This window comes from Amblyomma americanum, chromosome 4, assembly GCF_052857255.1.
Source record: "Amblyomma americanum isolate KBUSLIRL-KWMA chromosome 4, ASM5285725v1, whole genome shotgun sequence".
In the NCBI taxonomy this organism is placed as follows: Eukaryota; Metazoa; Arthropoda; class Arachnida; order Ixodida; family Ixodidae; genus Amblyomma; species Amblyomma americanum.
Window position 1 is genome coordinate 184,437,148 of NC_135500.1, and position 26,486 is coordinate 184,463,633.

General features: G+C 50.2%; 1 pseudogene across 1 annotated transcript; it reads right to left on the reverse strand.

Moving 5' to 3' along the window:
• Positions 1-877: 877 nt before the first annotated feature.
• LOC144130482 (protein Dr1 pseudogene) lies at positions 878-6,270 on the reverse strand (annotated as a pseudogene). Its single transcript, XR_013314108.1, has 2 exons — positions 6,070-6,270; positions 878-1,613 (listed from the first exon to the last, which is right to left on the reverse strand). The product of XR_013314108.1 is annotated as a protein Dr1 pseudogene (transcript).
• Between the last annotated feature and the right edge of the window lie 20,216 nt (positions 6,271-26,486).

A 26,486-nucleotide genomic window follows, 5' to 3' on the forward strand; every position in this document is an offset into this window, starting at 1 on the left:
TGACAGAGTCCTGGGAGGCACCGCTTCTAGATCAGGGACAACGTAGAGTCATCCGTCTCGCCCTGGCCGCTGCTGCGATCCAGGAGGTACCGGTCGATGGCTGAGGAGGAGGGCATGGCTGGGACCGAGCTGCGTCTCGGATCCCCGTCAACCTTCTGACGGGCGCTAATAAATGTTATTTCTCTCTCCTCTCTCTGAGAGTCTATACTTGACATTCACATAAACCTGTAGAAATTGCACTTACGAGTAATTATGTCGCATACTTTAATTTCTGTGCCGTCGCGGTGGCTGAGTGGTTATGGCGCTCGGCTGCTGGCCCGAGAAACGCAGGTTCGATCTTGGCCGCGGCGGCCGAATTTCGATGGCGGCGAAATTCTAGAGGCCCGTGTACCCTGTGATATCAGTGCTCGTTCAAGGACCCCAGGCGGTCGAAATTTCCGCAGCCCTTCACTACGGCGTCTCTCATTGCCCGAGTCGTTTCGGGGCGTTAAACTCCAACAAACCATAAACCAAACCATAATTTCTGTGCCATTGTGAAATTTCTTGGTATATACGTTTTTTTTATTGCCTTGTATTGTACTGTTCGCAGTCTGGCTTTTTTGGCGTTTTCTTTTCTCTCCCTACAAATAGTCAATTTTACGGTAAAGTGTTGCTGTTGGCTGACAGGCTTCGCGTGACAAGCCACATTCATGGCTTAGGCGAGCCTGACTTCTGTAAGTGTAGTTGTAGATTTGTGAATAAATTATTACCGTTATCATTATTTTTATTATTGTTGTTGCTTAATTCTGCATGTTATGCACAGGAACAGATTGTGTAAAAAAGGCAGCTGTTCGACTGCATAAGGAAATGAAAGCGCAGGATTCAAGCTTAAGGGTGCCTTTAATCAACGACTCCCTCTGCGTCAGAGTGGCCCTGAATGGAGAACGCCAGAGATGGCCGCCTAGCACGGGCACGGGGAGAAACAGCTTCCGCCACGGTGCTTTGAGGTAGGCAGGTCATCAGTGCCCCTCCTCGTTTTACCCGCCGAGGCTACGCATAATGTGCTGCTGCTGCTGCACCTCCTCCGCCAGTGCCCACTCCTGCTCCGCCAGCCGCTGACGCGCCTCGGCGAACCTCTCCTCCTGAAGCCGCACCAGCTGCTCGTGGAGAATTCCGCGGTTCTTGAGGCGCATTCTCTTGCGCCTACGCTTGGCCGCCACCTCCTTGCAATCCTGGTGCACCGCCTCAAGATCCTGGCGGTAGGCGCCGAAGCCCATGCTGTCCAGCGCGCCGAGCACGTGACCCGGGAAGATGACCTTCTTGCCCTGCCGCCTGCAGACCCCCTTGGCATCGGCCGAAAGGCGATGGATGAACTCCGTGCAGCAGACCCTGATGAGCTCGCGCGCTTCGGTGGCTATGCGCAGCTGGGGAAAGGACTCCTTAATTTTCTTGTTCAGGGTCGCGCGGGGGAGGCTCAACTCCCAGATGTAGAAGCTGTAGGGTTCTTTGGCATGGGCCATCTCTTGAATCTGTCGAGGCCTAGCAGTTCCAGGGGTACGCCTTCACCGCTACTCCTTTAAGAACCCGCGCTGTGCCTCCGAAGCAGGAAATACTCGACAATCAACTAGAGGAAACTGAAAAAAATAAAACATTACCCGACAGAGATGATGAGTCCTGAGGAAATTTGTTCAAGAAAATGAACGTTATCACACTTCCTGGTATTTTTAAACAATGGTCATTAAGCGATATGCTAACGAAATTAAACAGAATAAAAATATTTTAGGTGACCATAGCAAGCCTGACTCGTAAACGACACGCACTTAATACTCGCAGTACTGAACTCAAGAAATTACCTCGAGCACGCGCGAACTATAGTTGCCAGATGCCACACAATATGTTCCATCGCTTCTAAACAGTTTCATAGCCACAATACTGTTTTTGCAAAATGTATTGTAGCTTCAGCACCTGCACTTTTATGCCTTTTTCTGCATTCCACCATAGCCTGTATGCTTCATCGAACTCTTTGGTTATCTTGTAATTATCCTTGCTCATCTCTTGATTTTGTACCAGATCCTTCCGTGGTTGATACGTTGTTTTTGTGTCCTCGTTTGCTGGCAATGCCGTGTTTAGGGGCCGTGCACCACGTCAAGCCCGTTTGAAGGCTTTTTCTTCACGCTCCATAGCATCTGTAATGTTGAGGTTAGAATAAAAAAATTCGCAGTGGCTTAGCTCAGCTATGCCAAGATATACGTAGCGAGAGCTGCAGTTCCCCCCTGATTACGCATGTTGCCGAGCTTGTTGTGACTAAAATGGTGAGACATATTATTTATTCAATTGTTTTGACAGAGATAAACAGTGCCCGGTGATCGGCAAAGTAACACGCAGTTGTCTCAATGCTGCCTACACAGTATTGATACCCACCCAGTGGAGACTGACGCCCGAACCGCGGCCGTGAGAGAAGGAAAATGAAATGTAAATTGGCTTTAAGGAAAGGAAATTACACATGTCTCGCAGACGTCACGGTGGCATCGCATGCGCAGGTCGTGAAAGTGGGTTCTGCCGCGGTGGCTCAGTGGTTAGCGCGCTCGGCTACTGATCCGGAGTTCCCGGGTTCGAACCCGACCGCGGCGGCTGCGTTTCGATGGAGGCAAAATGCTAAGGCGCCCATGTGCTGTGCGATGTCACTGACGTTAAAGATCCCCAGGCGGTTGAAATTATTCCAGAGCCCTCCACTACGGCACCTCTTTCTTCTTTCAGTCCCTCCTTTATCGCTTACCTCATGGCGCGGTTCAGGTGTCGGCCGAGATGTGAGGGAGTTACTGCGCCATTTTCTTTCCACAAAACAATTTCACCAAACCCTTTAAGCTGACAGCTACAAATACATCTAGGCCGGGATTATTCGCCTTGTGACCTAACGCTCTAATATACACAGGAATGTGCCGGGGACATTGCCCCAGTCCCGTTCTGGCATTAGATCCTCGTGCGTGCCACAAGTGCTAGATGAACACCAAAATGCAAACGCATATTTTAATCTCTTTAAATGTGAACATTAGGGCTATAAATATTAGTAAAAAAACTGAGTGCCATGCCACTACACCAATTCGACTTCCTTTCAACTCTATTTTGCTTCTTTTTCCTTTCGTGTTTCGATTAACTGACTCAGCGGACCCACTACCACTCGCCTCTGCCAGTAGACGCGGCTGATTTAAAGTTAGGGAAGAGAACGTACCAAATAAGAGAAAATAGTGGATTTGAGCTCACCGGGCTACCCCATTAATCATCGAAAGCTGGCTGGCACTAACGGCCTGGAGGCCTGAAGCTGCGGACCCGTTTTCACATTTCACAGGCCACTGTGCGGTTGGGCATCTCTACGCTCATGTGCCTATTCGGCCTTCTTCCTGTGGCGAGCAAGCCTCCAACATAAGAAGCGTATGGTATATACAACTAGAAACCGTATGACATTACCGGCAGCGGTGTACGACGGACGGTCGCGTCACATTTCTACTACGAAAATTGGGTTTGAAGAAAGGAAACTGCGCACTAAGTCTCTCGCCTCGCGGTGGACACCTCAAACACGCCTTAAGAGGTAAAGCATTCCAGAGTTTTCGTCAGCGTCCATCACTGGACACAGATTGCGCACTGAGCAGTGAAATGGAGACGCGCCTCCAAACGCTGCATCCACAAAGGTCCGAGTGGTTCGAATACCTGTCGCGGGCTAGCCTCCAACTTAAGAGGCGTACGCTATATGGAACGGAAAACATATGACCCCACCTGCAACGGTGCAGCGCAATACGAACGGCTGAGCCACAATTTTAATACCAAAATTAGTTTTGAGGAAGGGAAATGGCGCATTGACTCTCTCGCCTCTCAATGGACACCTCAAACACGCCTTAAGAGGTAAAGCATTACAGAGTTTTCGTCAGCGTCCATCACTGGACACAGATTGCGCACTGAGCAGTGAAATGGAGACGCGCCTCCAAACACTGCATCCACAAAGGTCCGAGTGGTTCGAATACCTGTCGCGGGCTAGCCTCCAACCTAAGAGGCGTACGCTATATGGAACGGAAAACATGTGTCCCCACCTGCAACGGTGCAGCACAATACGAACGGCTGAGACACAATTTTAATACCAAAATTGGTTTTGAAGAAAGGAAACTGCGCACTAACTCTCTCGCCTCTCGGTGGACACCTCATCCGCGCCTTTTAGAAACAGGTAAAAACTGGGAATACACACAATTGAAGGCACATATGTCGTCGGTTCGAATTACTCTCGCAAGCTGGCCTCCTACTTGACTGGAACATGTAAGCTATATTCAAAGAGAAATAATAGGACACAACGCTCTAAGACAAACGATTGCTCACATTTTTGGTATGAATGTTGTCTGCCATACCGGCACAGCATTGGGGGTCAGCCGGTGGGGGATATATATTAAAGACGGATATGATCGTCTAAAATTGCGGCGCGCGGCTTTGTGTGCGTCCTATGGCCGCTTGATGTCGTCACCCTCTTTCCATCGCTGGCATTTTCTGTACCGTGTGCGAGTACACACAAATACGCTACCCCACACAAGACACGCCACCGGTTTTTGTCTTAAAAGACGGGAAGGTTGACACGCGGCTGCCGCAGCCCGGTCTGCAATAACGTTGTTTGAGGCTGGGGTGCAGGACGGGACTTTAAAGCGCTGGCACGACCAGGGACTCATGCCTGACTCAGAGCGTTCTGCATTTGGACTGCCCCTTTCAGTCCTCCGCGGCGCAGTCCAGGGCAAGATTGCTTGAAGGAATTAGTCTGCTTTCCAGCCAAGCCTTACTTGCAGTTTTTACCACGTTGCTTGAATTGGTCTAGACCCTCCACTCGATTTGAGGACGAGAGAGGCGCATAACTGGTTAACTTTCCCGGCGGGCACCTGAACCGCGCCATGCGAAAAAAAAAATTGCAGCGCTTAAATTACTGCTGAACCTGGCCAGGTAGCGAAAGTTGTGTATCTGGCAAGTAGACCCGGCTCTGCGTCGGTAACGTTGAGCGCGTCCCGCACACTGGATAGGCAGCGCGCCCACATTGCCACCCTGGCAACTGGCAGTATGGTTGATAGCGAGAGGTTAGTCATCCAGTGAACGCTGCGGCCTGTTGCTGCAATGCCCATGTCTGCCACAACGTTGTCAGCGTTAATGCATGCAAACAAAATTTTGCAGCTTTCGCTGTGGAAATGGGGCATAAGTATCGGCCCAAGGATCGCTTCTCTATTCATGTCTCTTTCCGGCACTACGTTATTAAATGTTACGACTCGCTCGCTCGGTTAGTGTAGTGCTGAAGTAAATACAAAGCAATGACCAGCCTGCACTTTTTTTAACGTCCCGACCCGACACAGTGACTCAGTGGTTAAGGCGGCTCGACTGCTGACCCGAAAGACGCGGGTTCGATCCCGGCCGCCGCGGTAGCATTTCGGTGGATGAGAAATACATACTAGAGACCCGTGTATACAGTGCGATATCAGTGCACGTTAAAGAACCCCAGGAGGTCGAAATTATCTGGAGCCATCCACTACGGCGTTATAGAGCAAACCACATAAGGTACGACGGACGCCGTAGTCGAGAGGGATATAGACCACCCGAGCTCAGTAGATGGACGCCTTTTGCATTTCGCTTTCGAAACACGGTCGCCAGAGTCGAGATAGAAGCCGAGACCTTCAACCCAGTCACTGCCCATTCTAACCGCTGAGCCTCTAAGGCGCGTCAACGCTTCGTCGCCATCGGTATTGTTACAGGTCTACCCAGGCGGTGCACCACTAACTTGAATAAATAGCTGGTAGCGACAAAACCAGAGACAGAATGAACGCAAGGAACTCAGTATTTCTCATTCACAGCGTTCAGTAACCCCGTGTGCCCGGCGTGGCACAAACGGGAGGAGCTCGCTGCGTTTGGCTCCGGTAGATAACAGCCGAGGAAGGCTCGAAAAAGAGCATAAATACCAACACAGCGCGCTAAAATACCAACACAAACAGTACGAACGCGTGCGTCTCGCAGGCGTTTTCTTCAATGAAAATTCAAAAACGTCTGCAGTCTGTCGACAACTAAAGGCATCCCACTCACCGTGGAACGTGATCTAAATCCGCCAGAAATCTCGGATCCTATGGTGAAGGAAGTCCAAGACCCCTTTTTCCTTCCGGAGGCTTTCGGAGACCAGGGACGCCAAAGGTCCGCTTCACTCCAGATGGTTACGTGGCGTCCGCCAGCGGCGATAGACGAAAATCGCTTGCGCTGGCTGAGGACAAAATACTGGATGATGTTCGGTGACACCAAAATCACAAGAGGAGTCCAGTCAAAATAGCAATAAGAAGCTGCGTCCAAGGCGGCAAGGCGCGTGCGAGCACTGCCGCTCCCACCCAGCGTCCCCACAGCAGCGACAAGACGGCAGCGGAATAGCGTTCTACGCACACACTGGATCAATTACTTTTCTCTTCCCGCTGCGAATGTTCCAAAACGTTTCAGTAGACCGTCACCCATGGCTAAGCTCCGAAATCTCGCAAATGCCATTGAGCGCTGGACAATGCAAACCTGGCGTAGACCTCTCTGAGCACTCACCGGACGCGGAGTTTACTCGTGGTGGACGGCGCCTGCTACCTGGGACTGCTTGATGAGAACGGACGGGGTGCTGCCGTAGAGACCTCGGATCACCTCCGGAAACCAAGATCCGCTGCTGAATAAATTCCGCCGTACCCAGGGGCGAAGGCTCCGGAGACTTCGAACGCTTCCTACTGCGAGGCGCGGCGATGGTTGCGGCGCTCATCAACTTTCCTTGCAGTCAGCACACTCATATTCGCTTCCTTTTTATAACCACTGTGCACGTGATCGCTAGTCTGACCATCACGTGATGACCTGCTGGTTACAGTGCATGAGGGCTCGGTGTTGCGTCCCATGTACCCGACGCAGCGAACGCGGTGGCCGCGTTTCGATGGGGGTGAAACGCATGTGTGCTGTGCGGTGTGCAGTGCTGTGCGATGGAGGTGTGCTGTGTGATGTAGAGAGAGATAGAGAGAGAGAATGAAAAGGAAACGATGTGAGTTTCCGGTTGGCTACCCTACACTGGAGATGGGGGATAGGGGTTAGAAAGATGACAGAGAGGAAAACGCAAAAAAAAAGGAACGTGCACACATGGAGAGACACACACACAAGGCGTTCCAGTTAGTCTTTCACACAGGCCGGTAGATTGTAAGAAGCACAAAAGCGCTTGCACGGCCTTCTTCTGCGACGGTAGGACCTTTCGATGTTGTAGAATACTTTTTTCGGATAGCGGTTGGTCGTCCAGTTGGTCAAGTTCGTGGCTAAGGCATGCCCTCTGTGGACTGTACTGCGGGCAGGAGCACAATATATGGCCAATTGATTCTTCATGGCCGCAGTGGTCACAGGTTGGGGTGTCGGCCATCCCTATGCGGAAGGCATAAGCTTTAGTAAAGGCAACACCCAACCAAAGTCGATATAAAAGCGTGGCGTCTCTACGGCGAAGCTGTGATGGTGCTCGAAGACTTAATGTTGGATCAAGTGAGTACAGTCGCGTATTTCTTAAATGTGGCTCATTCCATTGCGACTGGGTGCACTGCCGAGCAAGTAGGCGGAGCTTCCGTGCCGCGTCAGTTCTAGAAAGAGGAATTGGGACGTGGCACTCCTCAGTATGGGCTGAGCGGGCAGCGTGATCCGCCCGTTCATTGCCGATAATCCCGCAGTGACTGGGAAGCCACTGGAACGTTATTTCATGGCCGACATCACTTATAAGGTGTAACGTCTCTGTAATATGGAAGATTAGTTGTTCGTGCGGTCCGCGTCGTAGAGGTCACAGTAGAGACTGCAGTGCCGGCTTCGAATCGCAGAATATTGTCCATTTGTGTGGCGGTTCATCACCAATGTGATGAAGGGCAGTTAAGAGCGCTGCGAGCTCTGCTACCGTCGATGTTGTCGCGTGGGTCGTCTTAAATTTGATTGTTGTAGCTTTCGCTGGAATGACGATTGCCGCCGCGGAGCTGCTTGGAAGGACAGATCCATCAGTGTAAATATGCGTTGAGTCACGGTAGTTCTCGTACTGTAAATGCACGTTAACGTTACCCGGGTGGTCTAAATTATTCCGGTGCTCTCCATAGACTGCGGTACCTCCTTCTCTCAATGGACGCGTAAAGAACGCTACGATTCCAGTGCCGAAACATGAGCATATCTGATTTCGTGGTCAGGTAACATCAATTTCATTGCGACCGGGACATATTTTTCGAGCACGCACGGTGCCACTTGCGTTCGGACGCGCACCGAACGCACGGTAATTTGCTCTTATATTTCCTAATTTCTTAACCATCTTTACTGCCATGCAACTTCGACGATAGGGACAGTATGCCATAATTATCATTTTCCATGTTGCTCATTCAAAGCAAGAAACGAATGATGGTTTATTGGTTTATTGTTTAACTTCCCGAAGCGACTCAGGCTATGAGACACGCCGTAGTGGACAGCTCCGGAAATTTCGACCACCTGGTGCTCTTTAACGTACATTGGCATCGCACAGTACATGGGCCTCTAGAATTTCAACTCAACCGAAATTCGACCGCCGCGGCCAGGATCTAACCTGCGTCTTTCGGGTCAGGAACTGAGTGTCATAACCACTGAGCCACCACGGTGGCAACAGAGGAGTGAGGCTATTCAATCTAGAATTCTTCGAAGGAATTAACTTCTCACGAGGTATACGCTTTAAACGTGAATGTAGTGGCATGCAGAGCAGCTTGTCAAAGCACGCCCGTTTGTCTTTGTCGACTTAACTCTCTTGCGCGGAGAAGATTGCTCCAAATCGATGGTCGCAGCATAGCTGTCCTACAAATGAAAGCAGCGAAACACACACATTTCAGGGACTCATTTTTCACACACCATCACACCGCGTTCATCACCCGAACCACGCGTCGCATGCGCAGCATTGCGTATAAAAAGCGGAGATGTAATCGGCGGCTGTATCGCAACGCTTGAAATGGATGTAGAGAAGGAGAGTCCAGCCGCTGCTAAACGGCGGTGTAGACGAGAGAACATCGACTCTTCCGATCCTGAGGTTGTCGCCTGGCAGTTGGCTACTCAACAAAGAGATAATGAGCGTCAGAAGGCGAAGAGAGCAGCGGAGACGCCCGAACAGAGGGAGGAACGCCTTGCCAAATGGAGACGCCAAGCTGCCGAGCGTAATAGACGCCGCATAGCCGCCGAGATGGAGCCTATGGAAGGCGTCAGCCAACAGCAACCAACCGAAGAGGATGTGAAGGCTCGTCGTGTGACTTATCACACCATTCGAGTTTCCGAAAGTGCATCTGCGACCCGGAAATTTCAAGCGGACATATCTCTCATTGCTAAACATACAGTGCCAACAACAAGCTCAGCCAGAGAAACGTACCTCCCGCTACGTATATCGTGGCATAGCGGAGCTAAGCCACTGCCAATTTTAATAAAACAACAATGGAAGGAAAAGATGTTGCTATAGCCACGGTATCTGCCATCGAAACTTGAGGCACCTGAGCTGCGACTAGAGGGAATAAAAGGACAGGGAGAGGTAAGAAAGAGGAGCGATCTAATCCCCTTCCTTACGGCGCGGTTCAGATGTCCGCCAAGATGCGAGACAGGTACTGCGCCCTTTCCTTTCCTCAATAATAATAATAATAATAATAATAATTGGTTTTGGGGGGAAAGGAAAAAATGGCGCAGTATCTGTCTCATATATCGTTGGACACCTGAACCGCGCCGTAAGGGAAGGGATAAAGGAGTGAGTGAAAGAAGAAAGGAAGAAGAGGTGCCGTAGTGGAGGGCTCCGGAATAATTTCGACCACCTGGGGATCTTTAACGTGCACTGACATCGCACAGCACACGGGCGCCTCAGCGTTTTTCCTCCATAAAAACGCAGCCGCCGCGGTCGGGTTCGAACCCGGGAACTCCGGATCAGTAGTCGAGCGCCCTAACCACTGAGCCACCGCGGCGGGGCTTTCCTCAACAAACAGTTTTCAATTTTAAGAGCGTTAGCTCTTACTAATCACATTTCAAGATTTCTTGGGCTCTGCTACCAGCTTCCTTCCAAGGAATTTCAGAGGAATTTAATATAGCGGCCCACATAGTAAATCGATATAGCAACCCAATTGGTGACTGATTGGTCACGTCACTTATAAATCCAAAATGTCGGGCAATAAAGGTAATTAATTGATGACATGTTTAATTAATCCCAGATGCAGGCACCTAAGGCTCCTTACTTCAACGTCTTCCAGACGGTGGCATCATCTTTTTTCGTCCTCTCCTCTCATTCATCAACTTTTAAGCGATAGTGTATACGGCTCGTTCAGTCGAAAAGCCGTCGGCGTAGTAGTAGTCAGCACCCCGTGTCGGAAATAATGGGGGGCTGCGTAAAAAAAGGTTCATGGTAATGTGTGCTTCTAGAGATTGATAATTTATTGGTGTGTGATAGGATATATCGAGGTAACGAAATCATTGTAATTGAATAATTAACGAAATGAAACATGAAAATTTTGAAAAATTTGCATTCAAAGGTGTCGAATATTCAGAATCAAAAGCAAATGCTTCATGATGCTAATTAAGAAAGTTTACAGCGTGTAATTGAGAAAGTTTTAGAGGCCTCCTACAGACTTCGAGCGATTTGTCCAACGGGCAAGGCGTCGCGCGGAACAGGCGATGGCGTTCCGTGGACTCCCTGGCACCGCTGCAACACGCCGCGCGTTCCACTTAAACGCGAAGCTTAAGCGCCCTCCAATTTTTTTCAAACCATCGTTCGTTTCCTCCCAGAAGAGAGCTCCACTTCGGCCACTCTGGTCTTATATTAACATTGGGAACCGTCCATCGTTTTCGTGACGGCGCGCTCCGTGAATGCGCATTTTTTCACTACGCTGCGGAGGAGCTTGCTTTTGTTGCGAAAGCAACACTACGCCAGCCAGCCAGCCAGCCAGCCAGCTCCGCTCGTCGCATCGTCGCACTTGAGCCGTATGCCGTGGCCGACGAACGACCTTGAGCCGCCATTGCCTAGCAATACCGCAGCCGCGCTCCAACAGATGGCGCCGCCATCAACGCCACTGCCGTCGCCGCTCGCTCCACCAGATGTGCTCCGCTGGGGTAGAGGGAGAGGAGGGGTCGCCTCGCGGGGAATATATATATATATATATATATATATATATATATATATATATTGTATATATAGTATTGTAGTCGTTATGGAAGCGCAAAATAGACGAAACGACGACAGAACGAAACGAGGAAGAGACAACGTGCTGAAGAGACGCCAAAAGAACGCGCCGCACGACTCGAGAAGCGTCGTAACGAAGATGCGGCTAGAAGAAGTCGTGCCACGTCCCGGAGTAGCTCTTTAACTGCGGAAGAGACCGCTTTGAGTTCTTGACAGCGTCGAAATGGGACGCTGCGCAGACGAAGTGCCGTGGAAACGAAGCTTTCGAAATTCAACTAGGGTTAACCAGAGCTAAACCACACAGCCATTTTTTTTATTCTAAATGTTTGCCATTAGGCATAATCAGGAAGGGAGAGAGGGTATGGAAGAAAGTGTATTTAATATCTTAGGTCCAAGGACCCGCTGCAGATATTAAATCGGGTATCCGCTATGGTTCATACCTGATACCCGATTTAATATCTTCAGCGGGTCTTTGGACCTAAGATATTAAACTGCGAATGTCCGGACCCCGTAGAGTATCTGTTACGGGTCCAATTGGACTTATTTTTGGAAATGTGGCGGAAAGTTTGAAGGTTGCTTCACTTCCGCCACCGGCTGGCCCGGTATTGCACTGCCTCCGCGGCCTTGTCTTTAGCGCGTCTTTACTATCCTGTCTTTCTATCCCATCTTTCAACTCTCCTACTATCTGCACGTGGTAGCGATTGTGGCTCGGCTTGAGCCAGTGAGCAGGCCTGTGCATTTTCCTTTTCTTTCTTCCTGGCAACAACAGACAGAAGACATTAAACTTATTTTTGGAATATGGCGGAGTGCTTGGCTTGAAGCACTCTGGCACGGGTCGTCCCGGTATTGCGCTTCCTCCGGGATCGGCACGGGGCATATTAGCGTGGCGCGTCTTTTCTTTCACTCTTTGACCTAACCTTTACCCATACTACTTTCAGCACGCGGCAGCAAGCGTGGCTCGGCTGGAGCCAGTAGGCAGTCCCATGCTCTTTCCTTTTCCTTCTTCCTCTCAGAAACATCAGTCAGTCAGTGTATGGTAATCGTTACGGAGAGCACGAAAGAGACGCAACATTGACAGTACGAAGCGAGGAAGAGAGAACGCGCTCAAGAGACGCCAGAAGAAAGCACCGCACGACTCGAGAAGCGTCGCAGTGAAGATGCCGCTAGAAGAAGTGCAACGTCCCGGAGTGACTCTTCAACTGCGGAAGAGACCGGTTTGAGTTCTCGACAGCGTCGGAATGAGGCGCTGCGTCGACGACATGCCGAGGAAACGAAGCTTTCGCAATTCAACTAGGGTTAACCAGAGCTAAACCGCAGCCAATTTCTTCGTCACTTGATGACGCAGCCTACGTCACTCCGGCGAGACCTCCGGCCTTGTATCTTTGTGGTGTTGATCATTGACACCGGAGATACGAAGTACCTGGGTTCGAACCCGACCACGAAAGCTGCGTTTCCAAGGAGGCGAAGCGCAAAACGCGCCCGTGGGCTGTACGATGTCAGTGCACGTTAAAGATACTGTGAGGTGCAGAAAACATTTTCCGGGGATTCGTGTACGCGGTGCGTCGAAACCGCGGCCAAACGCGGCAAGCCGCATCCCACTCCCTGCAAAGGCAATGCGAAAGCAGCGATTTCCCGGCGGTGTCGCCTTCGGTGGACGTCAAAATTTTTTCTCTGCGTCGTTTTCTTCGTGATCCCCATGCCCCCGTCATGCGAGAAAACCCTCTTCTAAGGCCTGCGCTCTTCAGTCTTCAGTCTATTCTACCTCTCTCTCTTTCTCCCCTCTTCTCTGTCTCAAGTTTCTTTTTCGGTGGGCATTCACCGCTTCTGCAAAAGGAAGCCAGCAGGGTCGAGCTATAGGCGGTAGGCCTAGAAGGGGGGAAAAGCAGGGAAGCCTTTGGGATAATGTTAAAGGATTGTAATTACCCAAAACATATCTCGTTTTCTAATGAGAGTGTCACCGGGACCGGCATGCAGACAATGGTTGAGGGCCGCTCGTATCTGGCGGCTCCCACGACTCTCTTCATTTGTGTAATGCATCAAAGCTACGTGGCCACCTCTCGCCTACTGTTCTAGAAAACGACCGCCTCCCCTGGTTATTAAATTTGAGAAGAGGCTGTCTCCTAATTGTCAGTGTTAATGGTGATATAGTTGAGGCAGGTGACGGCGCAGTTTTCCTTTAACGTCGCTCTCCTTTTGTGTTCCTCTGTTTGCATCCTTGTTTCTTGTTCGCGCTGAAGTCTTTACGAATGGAGATTAAACAGCTTGGCCAATCAAGTCGTGCGATCAGAAAATTTATTATACAGTGTGCTATTTTGTTGCTCCTCAATTGAAGCAGAACTGCTCAGTTACCTGAATCAACTCATCGCCATGCAGGCATGCCAGTCCCGAGTCATGTGTTTTTGTCTTAAGATTAAGATATTCCCGCTTGTAGACCAAGCCTTCCTTGTTTAGACTGATAGAATCTTCATGAGGCCACACACGAAGGATATGGCCCGAAGTCTGAGTTCGTCTATACCATTCTTTGCGCCTTTTTTTTTCTTTTTCGCATTGCATCCTTCACTGACAGAGTTGCTTCGCAATCGCTTGGGAGCGCGCCCAATGGAAAACCCGTTTGGACAGCGATGGGCGCAGACGTAACGCCCTTGAGGACGCCCACATATCGACCTGATCCCTGGTACGACTCGGGCCCACTTTTTTGACACCTTCATCAGCCAGCGGGTGAAATCGCTAGTTTTGAGCAGCGACACATGGCAGCGACGCAGTTCACCGAGCAGAAAGTGCAGATTCAGCTGCAGAAAGAGCGGGAAAACACGTAAGCCTTTACTTCTTAGATGCGCTGCAGCTTACAGTCTACAGTAACACTGCTTCTGCAATGAATCTGGAACAACTGCACTATTTTACCAGTTTTAGAGCCACTTGCTATTGTGATCCACTTAAGCCTCAAAGTTCAGTTTCATCCGCTCCACAACGCGTTTTAAATTGTCCGCATTTGTGTGTTGACTCTAGTCGATAAGGAGGCTATTAGGCAGAAGAAAGCTGCTCTTTCACCTAGGCATTACTACCAGGGACCGAGATCCTGCTACAGTTTCTATATTTGTTAAATATTAGACGCGTATACTCTCGACAGTGCTTATGAGCTGATGCGAAACGCAAATGCTGGGTACCCTACGCTCTATATAGGGAGGCAGCATCTAAGCTTGAATTAATATTGTTTTTTTTGTGCAAGGGCAGCAGTGAATAAACTAAGGCATGATATTAATAGAAACCACATGTCTGAGCCAATTCTTTAGCGCGCGCTTGGATACTTGCAAACATTTGCGTAAGGAAAGGCATCTACGTGTAGTTCAGGCGATTACGTTCTCATCTTTGATTATAATAGTGCTTGTGCCTTTATTTGTTTCCTGCTTTAGTCTTTGTAGTGACCCGCCACGGGGGCTTAGCACCTATGGCTTGTGGCTGCTGAGCCGGTAGGGACGAGATCGAACCCCACCTTCGGCGGCCGCACTTCGTTGACGCCGAAATGCGAAAATACCTATGTGTTGTCGACCACTAATCCTGACCCTTCACAGCGGCGTCTTTCATAGCCATTTGCAGCTAGGGGACGCTGTAGTATGCATACCGTACCTATTTTAATGGTTCGGTATGGGGCCACCTATGAGCATCGATCGTCAAAAGCCAGCCTTCGGCGTGTGCGCCGTGCCATACAAGCGAGTGTGGTAGAGTGCAATGAACAGCCTTAATGGCACTCATCCTTTCGAACACACGGCCGAACCTCCTGCCGGCTCAGCTTCTGCCGCAGCTCGGCCGGCGTCCGCCTTCAAGGAATGTATAAATAAATGTGCAGGCGGAAACCAAGATCGTACAAAGGCGCTCATGGTTTACTTTCGTCGCCTACTGCTTGTTTTCGCTCAGATTTGTCTGGATGTGTTGCCATTTTCTTTGCTTATTTGTGCCATTCTTATATCCCCCTTCACACGCACGCAAGCGCACACAGGGGAACAAACATCGCTTTTGTGTTCCCAGGAAGCCGCTCTGTTTCTTCGGTTTCTGTGTCCGAAACTGTCACGTCTGGGCGCCATCTGGCACGATTTTTTGTTGACCAGGATTGATTCGACATCGATCCCCTTCGGCTGTAGAGTGCTAGCACCAGTTCCCCTTTTTGCTGGCTCCCCAGACCTTCGTATGCCTGGCCGCGTCGTGTCTCCTTCGCTTCCCTTCTACCCCCTCATTTCCCGCGTACTCGTCAGCCGTCAGCCGCTGCTGCCACAGCTCGCGGGGGACAAATGAGAGGAGGCCGGATCGGTGTAATTCCTGCTTCGATAGCTCAATAAATGAGTTCGCATACTTGTAGTAGCCAGGGCGCTCCATCAAAATTCTCTCCCCGGCCGAACATTCGCTGCTTTCCGGCCTTTTTTCTTTCTCCTTCTTGTGTCTTCGCGGCCATTCCTCTGCGAGCATAGAATGGATTTTATGTGAAGCCGCCTGAGAACGCGTGAAAAGGGATGCGCAAATAAAAAGCTGTTGCACAGATTATTACTGCCTACCGCAACTAGTTGATGCCTCACAAGAGAAGTTGCTTTCTTGACCTTAATTTTAAGATGCACAGACGAATGCTGAAAAATAAAAAGAAACAGAACAAGAAGAAGAAGAAGAAAAAGATTTTATTACCGCAGATTAGGAGTACATGGCGCTAGAAAAGTTTAAATTTTTGGTGGATAGATATGCTGAGGTAGCCGAGGCAAAATGCGGCTGCATGACGCCTGACATGGCCTCGTGACTCGCACATGCAGCGCGGGAAAAAAAAAGTTTGATTTTTTCTTGGACAGAAATCTTCAAGCGTGATTACATAACAGTGTCGGGACGCAAACATGGAACGACATGTTTCTTTGAACAAAGAAATAAAAGAAACGAAATAATACAAATGAAGCAGAAAACCTACAAGAAACAGCCGACAAGCTACAGTAAAATTCCACATATTTTTCGACAGCGGCGGCAGCCCCCACCAAATAAGCACAAGTGTTTAGGGTATTGCACTGCATCAAAACTACAATTGAAAGCAAGACTTAGCGCTAAGTTGAAGCTTGCAACACCAGCCAAGTCGTTTTGTTGTTGTTTTTTTTTAATCCTTATTTCAAGTTTACTTTCACATCTCAATAATATAACGCCGCCACAATATACTTTGGCGAATACCTTCGATCTTAATATGCATCATTGAGGAGTATTGCTTACTTCACTCGCCTTATGAAATAATACTATGTTTTGAATTGTCTTGCGACCACTATTTCTGGTAAGGTGTTTGGTAATAGTTGTACCTGATAATCAATTTACTACTCCCCGTACGTTGTTCTATCCACTTGTTTAACATCTTTTTCTTCTCTTAACGCTAACCGCAGTCTGGTGGCATGTATGTGGTAACGAAGCTTGTGCGTTGTGTTTTAATGCTGAGCTACCGGTAATTGGACAAGCTCTGCTGAAATACGCTTGCAATAGGCAACGTTTTATAAGTTAAAAAGAGTGGTAATTTATGTTCATATCCTGATTTGTTTCCTATGATTCAAATACATTTCCTATGCAGAACATGCCCTTTTTTCTAGATAACCCGTACGTAGGGTGCCCACACTAAAATACAGTAGTATAAGCGGGGAAGAAAATCGCGTAGTATAGTTTTTGTTTAAACCAAGCAGTAAAGATAAAACTTAACTTTCTTAGGAGACCAAGGGTTCTTGAAAAATTTATCGCCAATTGTGATACATGTTGTGTCCAGTCCAAATGTTTATGAAAATACAATTCCAAAAACTTGTGCCTTTCCACTGTACTGATCTGATGATGGAAAAGGTAACTTTGAATTTTCATCAGTTTCTTCATTCCTCGCTCGAATATTACAAAGTTGTTTTTTTTCTACGTTTAGGTTTAATTTGATTGAAGATAGTCATGTAGACAGCACTTGAAGCCACTCATTTGTAGTATTCGTTACTTGGTTTCGTCTGGATTAATGTCCAAAAGTGATTCAGGTTATGAGGGCAGGCTGCAGTGCAGGGCTTCGGATAATTTCCATCCCCTGGGGTTCTTTAACGTGCACTGACATCGCACAGTAAATGGGCCTCTAGCATTTAGCCTCCATCTAAATGCGACTGTCGCAGCCGGGATCGAATCAGCTTTTTTGTGATATGCATCATGTATGCTAAATGCTGTGTGTATGCTATGGAAATAGTATAGATCAGTTTCATTTGTGAACTTATCGGGTGAATGTTTATTTATCTCTTTTTTGTAAACACCCGCTACTACCATGTATTTGGTCTCCTGGGCCTAGTCAAGCTCATAGCTTTTAGCTCAGGAGACCTTTCCAATTTCTGGAAAAAATAAAATATGTATATATGTATGTCTTTAGGATCATCACCATAACGACTAAACCACCGCGGCTAGCCTTGCATTCATTGCTCCTATATACGCCAAATACTTTCCATAGAATTCATATGCGGCACGGAAGAAATACCAAGCAGATGCGCACACCATTTTACATTTTTTTATTCTTTGACTCACGACAATCAGACGAACGTTTGACCAGAATAAAATATTGAAGGGTATCGGCTCTCTGGCGTTCAATGCCCTTGCCGTCCAAAACCCTACGACCGCCGATGCCATCATCGACTCCTTCCAGTGAAGTCTTCCCTTACAATATCCCTATTCTCTATTATCAGATAGAGGACGACAATGGTCACTGATCTCTCCGTTTTCTCAACTTTCAATAAAAAAATGTTTATTATGAAAAGAAAAAAGGTTATAACATAAAATAATACAAAATAAGAAAAACCTTGGTAAATGGTTTTTCATTCGGAGAATGCACCGCCTGGGATGTGCACCACGAATCTAAGTGCCGTGTATCGTTTTGATGGGCACAGGTCGCTATTTTCGACATCATTTTTCTTTGGGTTGCAATTTCTGGTTTTGCCAATTAATTTGTATCCTGGACGCATCTAGTTATCGGATGCTCATTATGCTATGTAGGAAGGAGGGAGATGTCAATTTATTATCAGATAAGTTATACGTCCCGGATCATGTTCTCGAGCGTCTAATGAATAAGGCAGAGTTTACCCTCCTGACAACTAACCAAATCTAAGCGCTTCACGAGAGGGATGGAGGATGAAAGGAGACTGAAGCGCGATAGTGAAATCATACATTGTTACGGGGTATAGAGTTAAGAAGTTGGGTCTAGAGGGATGCGATCGAAGTCAGAAAAAATAACCTCTATAGAGATGTTAGGATTTTGGCACGTAGGCATTCGAATGTCGGTTTGTATCCTGCAGGAGAAGAGAACCTGCCTGACGTTGTTTTTATTCTTTAAAACGACCAGAACTGCATGGGCTTAGGTGTGGACGCGCAAAAGCATTACATATGCAGGCATGTTTGAGGAAACTGGCATGATCAGAAAGTTTCACATGTAAATTTCATGCGCATTTCGCGCCAAGCTGACGCAGTTAGGACACCGTCAAATAATCGAAGAGTCAAACTGCAGGGGTGCTTTTTGTGCGAATAACTCGTGAATAACCGACCGTTTTTCTTTTCTTGCTGCTTTTCAGTTTGCAGAAAGACTTTCAGTAGACCGTTCAACGCGAGACCTTCATCCCAAAGTTAGCATAGCGCGCGTACAGCACAAAGGGAAACGGCTGAGCTGCTAAGTTTGATACTGCATCCTGCGCACCCTTCGTGTGCAGTACGTGTACGGAGAGTGCACACCCTCTCCCAATTCTGTTTCCATACTGCGCTCTCTTCGTGTGCTGTACGCGTATGTAGAATGCACACGCTTCCCACTTTGCAGGTTTCCCTTCGCAAGCAAGGAAAATCTGTTTCCAACTTCTATTAAGGGTCAGCTGGAGAACAAACGCTGCTACATAGCTGCCACTTGAGCAGCATAGCTTTTGAATGTCCTCATCCCGCACATTTACTTACTGGGCACGACAGCATCGTTTTCCTGCATGTTAAGAATTTGAAGGGTTGCTTGTTCGCTGTTCAGCAATTTTATCATATTCATGTCTCGAGTGCAAAAAAAAAAATTCCCCTATAACAAGGAAAATCGGCAAAGCTGAAATTTGGGCGAGGTGGTTAGCATTCATGGTGGGTGAACAGCGCAACAAATGCGGGACAAAGGCAAGACAAGCGCTAGGCTGCCGCGGTGGCTGAGTGGTTATGGCGCTCGTCTGCTGGCCCGATAGACACGGGTTCGATCCCGGCCGCGGCGGTCGAATTTCGATGGAGGCGAAAATCTAGAGGCCCGTGTACTGTGCGGTGTCAGTGCACGTTAAAGAACCCCAGGTGGTCGAAATTTCCGGAGCCCTCCACTACGGCGTCTCTCATAGCCTGAGTCGCTTTGAGACGTTAAAAAAAAACCATAAACGCAAGACAAGCGCTAGCGCTTGTCCTGCCTTTTTCCCGCCTTTGTTGCTGTGTTCACCCACCAAGGAAAAGCTGTGTAATGCGTACAAGGAACGGCAAACAGCAGATACAGTCTATGTTATTTTTCTGTTCACGTTGATTCCTTCGAATATAGCTCTCTTTTTGTCTCCTCAGCTATAACGCCATTCGCGGTTCTGGCAGCGTTCGACCACCTCCAGCCCCATTCATATATACAATGCTCAGTCGAGGAGGGAAAACTAAGAATAAGGGCAACTCGAAGGAGGTGCGATGATTCCTAATCTCAAGGAGCGAAAAAAGCCAAGGGAAGAATGAGGCAAGTGAGAAGATGGTTTGGGTATCCAGAAGGACGAAGCAGATAAAACGATCAAAGAGCGTGCTAGGTGCACAAAGGCGCTCCGAGAACAACCACAGAGGCATGCGCGGAGAATGAACAGGGTTAAAACGGGGCCTCGTACGCAGCTCTAGAGCTTGAGGCCGTCCTGCTAGCGAGCGGCAGAAGTTTCATTGCGTGCCACTCTTGCTGAGAAGGAAGCGATAAATGAAGTGATAAATACAGCCGCGTAGCAAAGCACACGAACAGGCCACCCGGCGGCCGCTTCATAAAGGTCTAACCGAGCGTTGCCAGGACGTTGCGTCTTCGCACGCCACTTCCGACGGGATTCCCACGCTGGCAGCCGCGCCGATTTGAGCAACGGAAAGGAAAATGTGCTCTCCGGCGCTGCCCATTCGATTGCCCGGCCACGCCAGGCCATCGCTTTCAGAGGGACCGGCTGCCCACCCTCTCGCTCGTCGGCTCCACGAACGGTAGAGTAGAGCGCCTCTCGAGCCGTAGCATTGGAGGTGCCATAGTCTTGCTTTTAATTTCCTTGCAGAAAATATTTCCAAAAGAGCGTGAGGTGCATGCCTAGGCATACGCGATAGTTGAAGGTTTTTCCGAAGCAAGTCAGAAGCTCGGGAAAGTTGGTACAACATTCGTATGAAAGGTACCGGCGCCTTAAAATACTGCGCTAAAGACGGCAGTTTGGATGTTCTAGAAACAAGAAAGATTTATGAGTTGTTGAGACACTGCTAATTATACGTATTTAGCTTGAAATAAACACAATAACAACTCAGGATTCCTGCGTTCCGCAAAACATCTTCCGCAGTAAACGGCATTTCGGACAGACGGCATCTCGAGTTATGAAACACTCAGGGCTGGCCACCGATATTCGCGGAAACAGCGGTGGGTGCTGAGGTGTACCCGCCGCGGTGGCTCAGTGGGTAGGGCGCTCGGCTGCTGATCCGGAGTTCCCGGGTTCGAACCCGACTGCGGCGGCTGCGATTTTATGGAGGCAAAACGCTAAGGCGCCCGTGTGCTGTGCGATGTCAGTGCACGTTAAAGATCCCCAGGTGGTGGAAATTATTCCGGAGCCCTCCACTACGGCACCTCTTTCTTCCTTTCTTCTTTCACTCCCTCCTTTATCCCCTCCCTTACGGCGCAGTTCAGGTGTCCAACGATATATGAGACAGATACTGCGCCATTTCCTCCCCCCCCCCCAAAAAAAAAAACGAACCAATGCTGAGGTGTTGCTTACGCTAAGCCACCGGCAAGAAATCCGAAGTCGAGGGAATTTGTATTCATCTCGAAAGTCAGATCTATACGGCACGGGAAAAGGGCTTCGACCAGTCCACTTTCTTCTCATTTCTCGCAGCCAAGACGAACAGGTTCTGGCACAGCCAGCGCAGCACGCACCCTGCGGCTAGAGAAAACAAATCACCAAGGGGCCGACAACGCGTGCATGCGAGGCTGTCAGCAGCTTCGGCCGGTCCGGTGGCGAGCGAAGTACGGGAAGCAGGGCGCTGCAGTCGGAAGCCATGCTTGGCTGTGCTTCTGCCGGGTCCCGCCATGCAAGAATTATCACGAGTAAATAGGATCGAGAGCGAGCGCTCGCAAAGATCTAGCTGCGTCGTGAATATCTCATGAATCAAAGCCAGAGCGAGCTGCGGCCCACCATCACGCCGGGAACCCCGGCAAACCAAGCGGGTCACAAAGGATCGGCGTCCTCCGTCGGTACGAGGCGCATTCACGGCTGCGGCTGACTAAGCGGGCTGTGTACTTACCTGCGCACGGTAATTAACAGTCCATGGCAGTCATCTTTTAGCGCTGAAAATGCTTGTCGAGGTTACCGTTACGAGCGAGGCTGACATCTGTAGGTGGCTGATGATACAGGCGCAATCTGCAGTGCTCGAACTGAAGCAAAGACGCAATTCCTGTTTCGGAGCCTAAAGACAGTCCATGCGTGTAGTTTTCGTCATTTAATATTGTCACCGACAAACGTAGCAGGAAGCACAGCCGTTTACTGGGGCGAGGCTTGCCGAACCGCCGCGCTCATTCAAGACAAAGAAGACGTTCGGCCACGCGCTGGGAGACAAGGTTCGGCCACCAGGTGGCGACTCGATGTCGCACGCGAGGGGGAAAAAACATACGTAAGGCGGAAAGTTAACGACGCGAGTGTCTTCGTGGAAAGGGGCCAACGGGAGTAATACGGCTTCATTCGCGCCACGTGGACTATTTCGGATGTCGGTTGTCGAGAGGACCGGACATTTCCATGAGAGAGCACCTAGTAGGTCCCCGCACTGAGGCGGCGTAACACCTGGTATGAACCAAAGTAACGACGAAGAAGCTTCTCGGAGCGCCCTCGCAAACAGATCGGGCTCCACACCCAGACTTGGTCACCGGGTGTGTAAATCACCTTCCTGCGGCGGAGGTTGTAACGCTCGGCGTCGCGTTGTTGTTGGCACCGGACTCGCAGTCGAGCAACGTGGCGAGCGGCTTCGGCGTCACGAACAAATTGGTCAGCGTCCACGACAGAAGAGGGAGTATGATCCGGAAGAAGTATGGCGTCCAGCATGGTCAAGGCTTCGCGACCCTGCACAAAATGGAACGGAGTGAAGCGCGTCGTTTCATGGAACGCAGTGTTGTACGCGAACGTGATGTAAGACAGTATCCGGTCCCAGTTCGCATGGTCGTCGTTGACATACATCGAAATCATAACGGCAATTGTCTTATTAAGTCGCTCAGTCAGTCCGTTGGTTTGCGATGGTAAGCTGTAGCCTTTCGATGGCTGGTGCCACTGAGTCGAAGTACCTCGCTCGTAAGTGCCGACGTAAACGCGGTTCCCCTGTCAATTAATACGACTGTTGGGGCACTGTGACGAAGCACAATGTTGTGAATGGAAAAATGTTTAATTTCGGGAGTGGTACCCTGGGGAATGGCCTTGGTCTCACAGTAGCGGCTAAGATAGCCAGTGGCAACAACAATGTACCGATTACCCATGGAAGACACCGGAAATGGGCCTAGTAAATCCATGCCAACCTGTTGAAATGGGAGGCGAGGGGATCTAGAGGCTCCAGGAGCCCGGCTGGTTTAGTCGGCGGCGTCTTCCGGCGCTGACACTCACGACAGGTTCGTACATAGCGGTGGACAACCGCAGCAAGCTTGGGCCAGTAGTGCCTGTGGCGTATGCGATGCGCACCAACGTGCGGGAAAACCCGAGGTGGCCCGAAGAAAGGTCGTCGTGGCACGCACGCAGAACTTCCTCACGAAGCGCTGTGGGCACTGCAAGAAGATAGACAGTGTCCGCTGGGCCGTAGTTCTTTTTGTAGAGGACACCATCGCGCAAGCAAAACGATGACAGTCCGCGCTTGAAGAGTCGAGGTGGAGATGGAGCGGTTCCCTCGAGGTACTCGATGAGGAGCAGCAGTTCGGAGTCGGCCCTCTGTTGGCGGGCAAGGGTGGACGTGGTGACAGCACCGACGAAAGCGGAATCGTTGTCGGACTCGTCCGTAGAGCAGGGAATAGGAGCGCGGGATAGACAGTCAGCATCGATCGCTGTGTTTCTGGCCGGACTTGTGCACGATGGTGACATCAAATTCTTGTAACCGAAGGCTCCATCGAGCAATCCGCCCCGAGGGATCTTTCAGGTTCGCCAGCCAACACAGTGAATGATGGTCGCTCACGACCTGAAACGGGCGGCCATACGAGTACGGACAAAATTTCGTAACTGCCCACAGCACAGCCATACATTCCTTCTCCGTGGTGGAATAATTGACTCCGGAACGGGATAAAGTGCGACTGGCGTAAGCAATCACGCGTTCTAGACCATCCTGCCGCTGAACAAGGACCGCACCGAGACCAACGTTAGTGGCATCAGTGTGCAGTTCCGTGTCGGCCTCTTCGTCAAAGTGGCCAAGTACAGGCGTACATTGGAGACGGGACTTGAGTTCCGTGAAGGCTCTTTCCTGGTCTTGGCCCCAGATGAAGAGTTCTGCATCTTTCGTCAGGCGGGTCAGAGGCTCAGTGAGCTTGGAGAAATTGTGAACAAACCGGCGATAGTACGCGCAGAGGCCCAAGAAGCAACGCAGGCTCCGTTTGTCTGTTGGCTTGGGGAAAGCAGCTACGGCGGCCGTCTTTTCGGGGTCTGAACTAACATCCCGAGCGCTGACAATGTGACCAAGAAAATTCAGCTCATGAAACGCACAGTGACATTTTTCTGGCTTGAGGGAGAGACCAGCGGAACGTATGGCCTTGAAAACAGCACGCAAACGTTTCAGGTGCTCATCGAACGTGTCAGAGAAGATCACGACAACGTCGAGATATACGAGGCACGACTGCCACCTCAGGCCAGATAGCACGGTGTCCATCATTCGTTGGAATGTGGCAGGGGCCGAACACAAGCCAAAAGGGAGCAGCTTAAATTCGTATAAACCGTCAGGAGTAATAAAGGCGGTCTTCTCTCGGTCGCGTTCGTTGACCTCTATTTGCCAATACCCACTGCGATGTCAAGGGACGAAAAGTAAGTGGCATGGCGCATGTGGTCTAGGGAATCATAATGCGTGGCAGAGGGTACACATACTTTTTTGTGACGTTATTTAGGCGCCCGTAATCCATGCAGAACCTGAGGGTGCCATCTTTCTTCATGACGAGAACAGGCGATGCCCAGGTGCACGTGGACGGTTGTATGACGTCGTACTGGACCATTTGTGTAAATTGGCAGCGGATGGCGTCACGTTCTTTTGAAGACACCCGATAGGAGCGCTGCCATAGCGGTCTTTGGTCGTCAGCAACGATAATTCGATGTTTGGTAAGGGTCGTCTTCCGCGCCTTGCAAGTTGATGCAAAACAGTCGCGGAAAGAATAGATTAGGCTTTCCACGCAGCGTTTCTGACTGGCCAAGAGGTGCGGGTCTACGTCGGTCGGAATGGCTGTAGCTGTTGTCTCGTCGAGGTCTGACGTGGTGGACAAAGAGAACTGCCTGCTGGTACACTGTCCAAGCTCGTCAAAATAAGCGACGACCTCTTTCTTCGCTAAATGTTGCGGTTCACGGGTAAAGTTGGTGACTAAGATTTCGGTGCGACCGTTGGCAAGTACTACTAGGCCTCGAGATAAACAAACTTGCCGAGAGAATAGCAACGACATGTTCGCTTCAGCAATGCCAAGAGCGCCAATGCAGTCATTACACTCGACTGTGACGAACCTGCTGGCTCGCGGAGGGATTGTTATGTGGTAGTCATATACGCGCAACATTACTCTGCTGGTCTCGGTGTTGGTGTCAACGGCTGGCTGGGCAGAAAAAGATACAATGAGCTCCCGAAGGTCGATGAGCGCACCATACTCTTCAAGGAAATCCATGCCCAGAATAAGTCTTTTGAACAGTGGCGTAATACGGCAAAGGAGCCAGTGAAAGTAAGACCGCGGATCTGGATGCGTCATGTGCAGACGCCGATCGGCGTCACTACATGGCCACCGGCGGTGCGGATCACAGGTCCACACCAAGGCGTCAGAACCTTACGGAGAGTCGTGGCGAGCTGCCTGCTCATCACAGAAAAATCAGCGCCGGTATCGACGAGTGCGGTCACTTCATGACTGTCGGCGGTTACCAAAATTTCAGAAGAAACTAATCGTTAGGCGGCACATCGGTGACGTCGTCGAATCGGGTCATCGCCGCTCGGGCCGTCGCGTCAAGTCGTCGGGTGGAGGCTGATGACTCTGTGCAGTGGCGGCGGCCCTACCCCCGGAGCACGCCGTCTTCAGTTTTCCCGGCGAGGGGACGTGCCTCTGAACTGGCCGTTGGAGTAGGGCCGACTGGGCGCAACAAAGCGCCTGGGGGATGGCGATCGCGACTGTCACCACTGCGAGGTCAGGGGCATCACCTGAGCGGCCAGGTACTCCTCTATGTCCTGCGGTCTTTCACCATAGCGCGGTCGAGGCGCGTCCGGTGGGAATCCTCTCAAACCCATCCGCCGGTACGGGCATTTCCGCAGAATATGGCCGCGCTCCCCGCAGTGGTAGCAGAGCGGGCGATTGTTCAATGTTCGCCATACGTGCGCTTTGCTGAAATGAGGGCACAGGTCCTGCTGCTGCTCGACGGGATGCAGGCAACGATGGGGTGGTCGTGGTTGGGCAACGGGCGAAACGCTTGCGCGCGGGGGCAGGTCGGCGCAGGGCATCACTGTAAGAAATGGCGTGCGGCTCCGATAGTGGTGCTGGTGGTGGCTGCACCGCTCGCCGGATTTCGTCACGGAGGACATCGCCTGTAGAAGGTATGCTTGACGACGGAGCATCCATGTGGAGGTGTCGCAGTTCTTCGCGGACAATGCTCCACACAAGCTCTCGCAGCGCTTCATCCTCGGGGGCTGGCAAGGACGCGCAGTAGTGAGCGGCCGCTACATTTGCCTGACGGCCGTATTGGGCACTCCGTTCCTGCTGTGAACGTTCCATGTTCGTAGCTTCTTTAGCGAAGCCGGCGACGGTTCTCGGAGGGTCGCGCATGAGGCCAGCAAACAGCTGCTCCTTTACCCCACGCATAAGGTGCCGCACTTTGGTACCTTCGGGAATGGCCTGGTCGGCCTGACTGAAGAG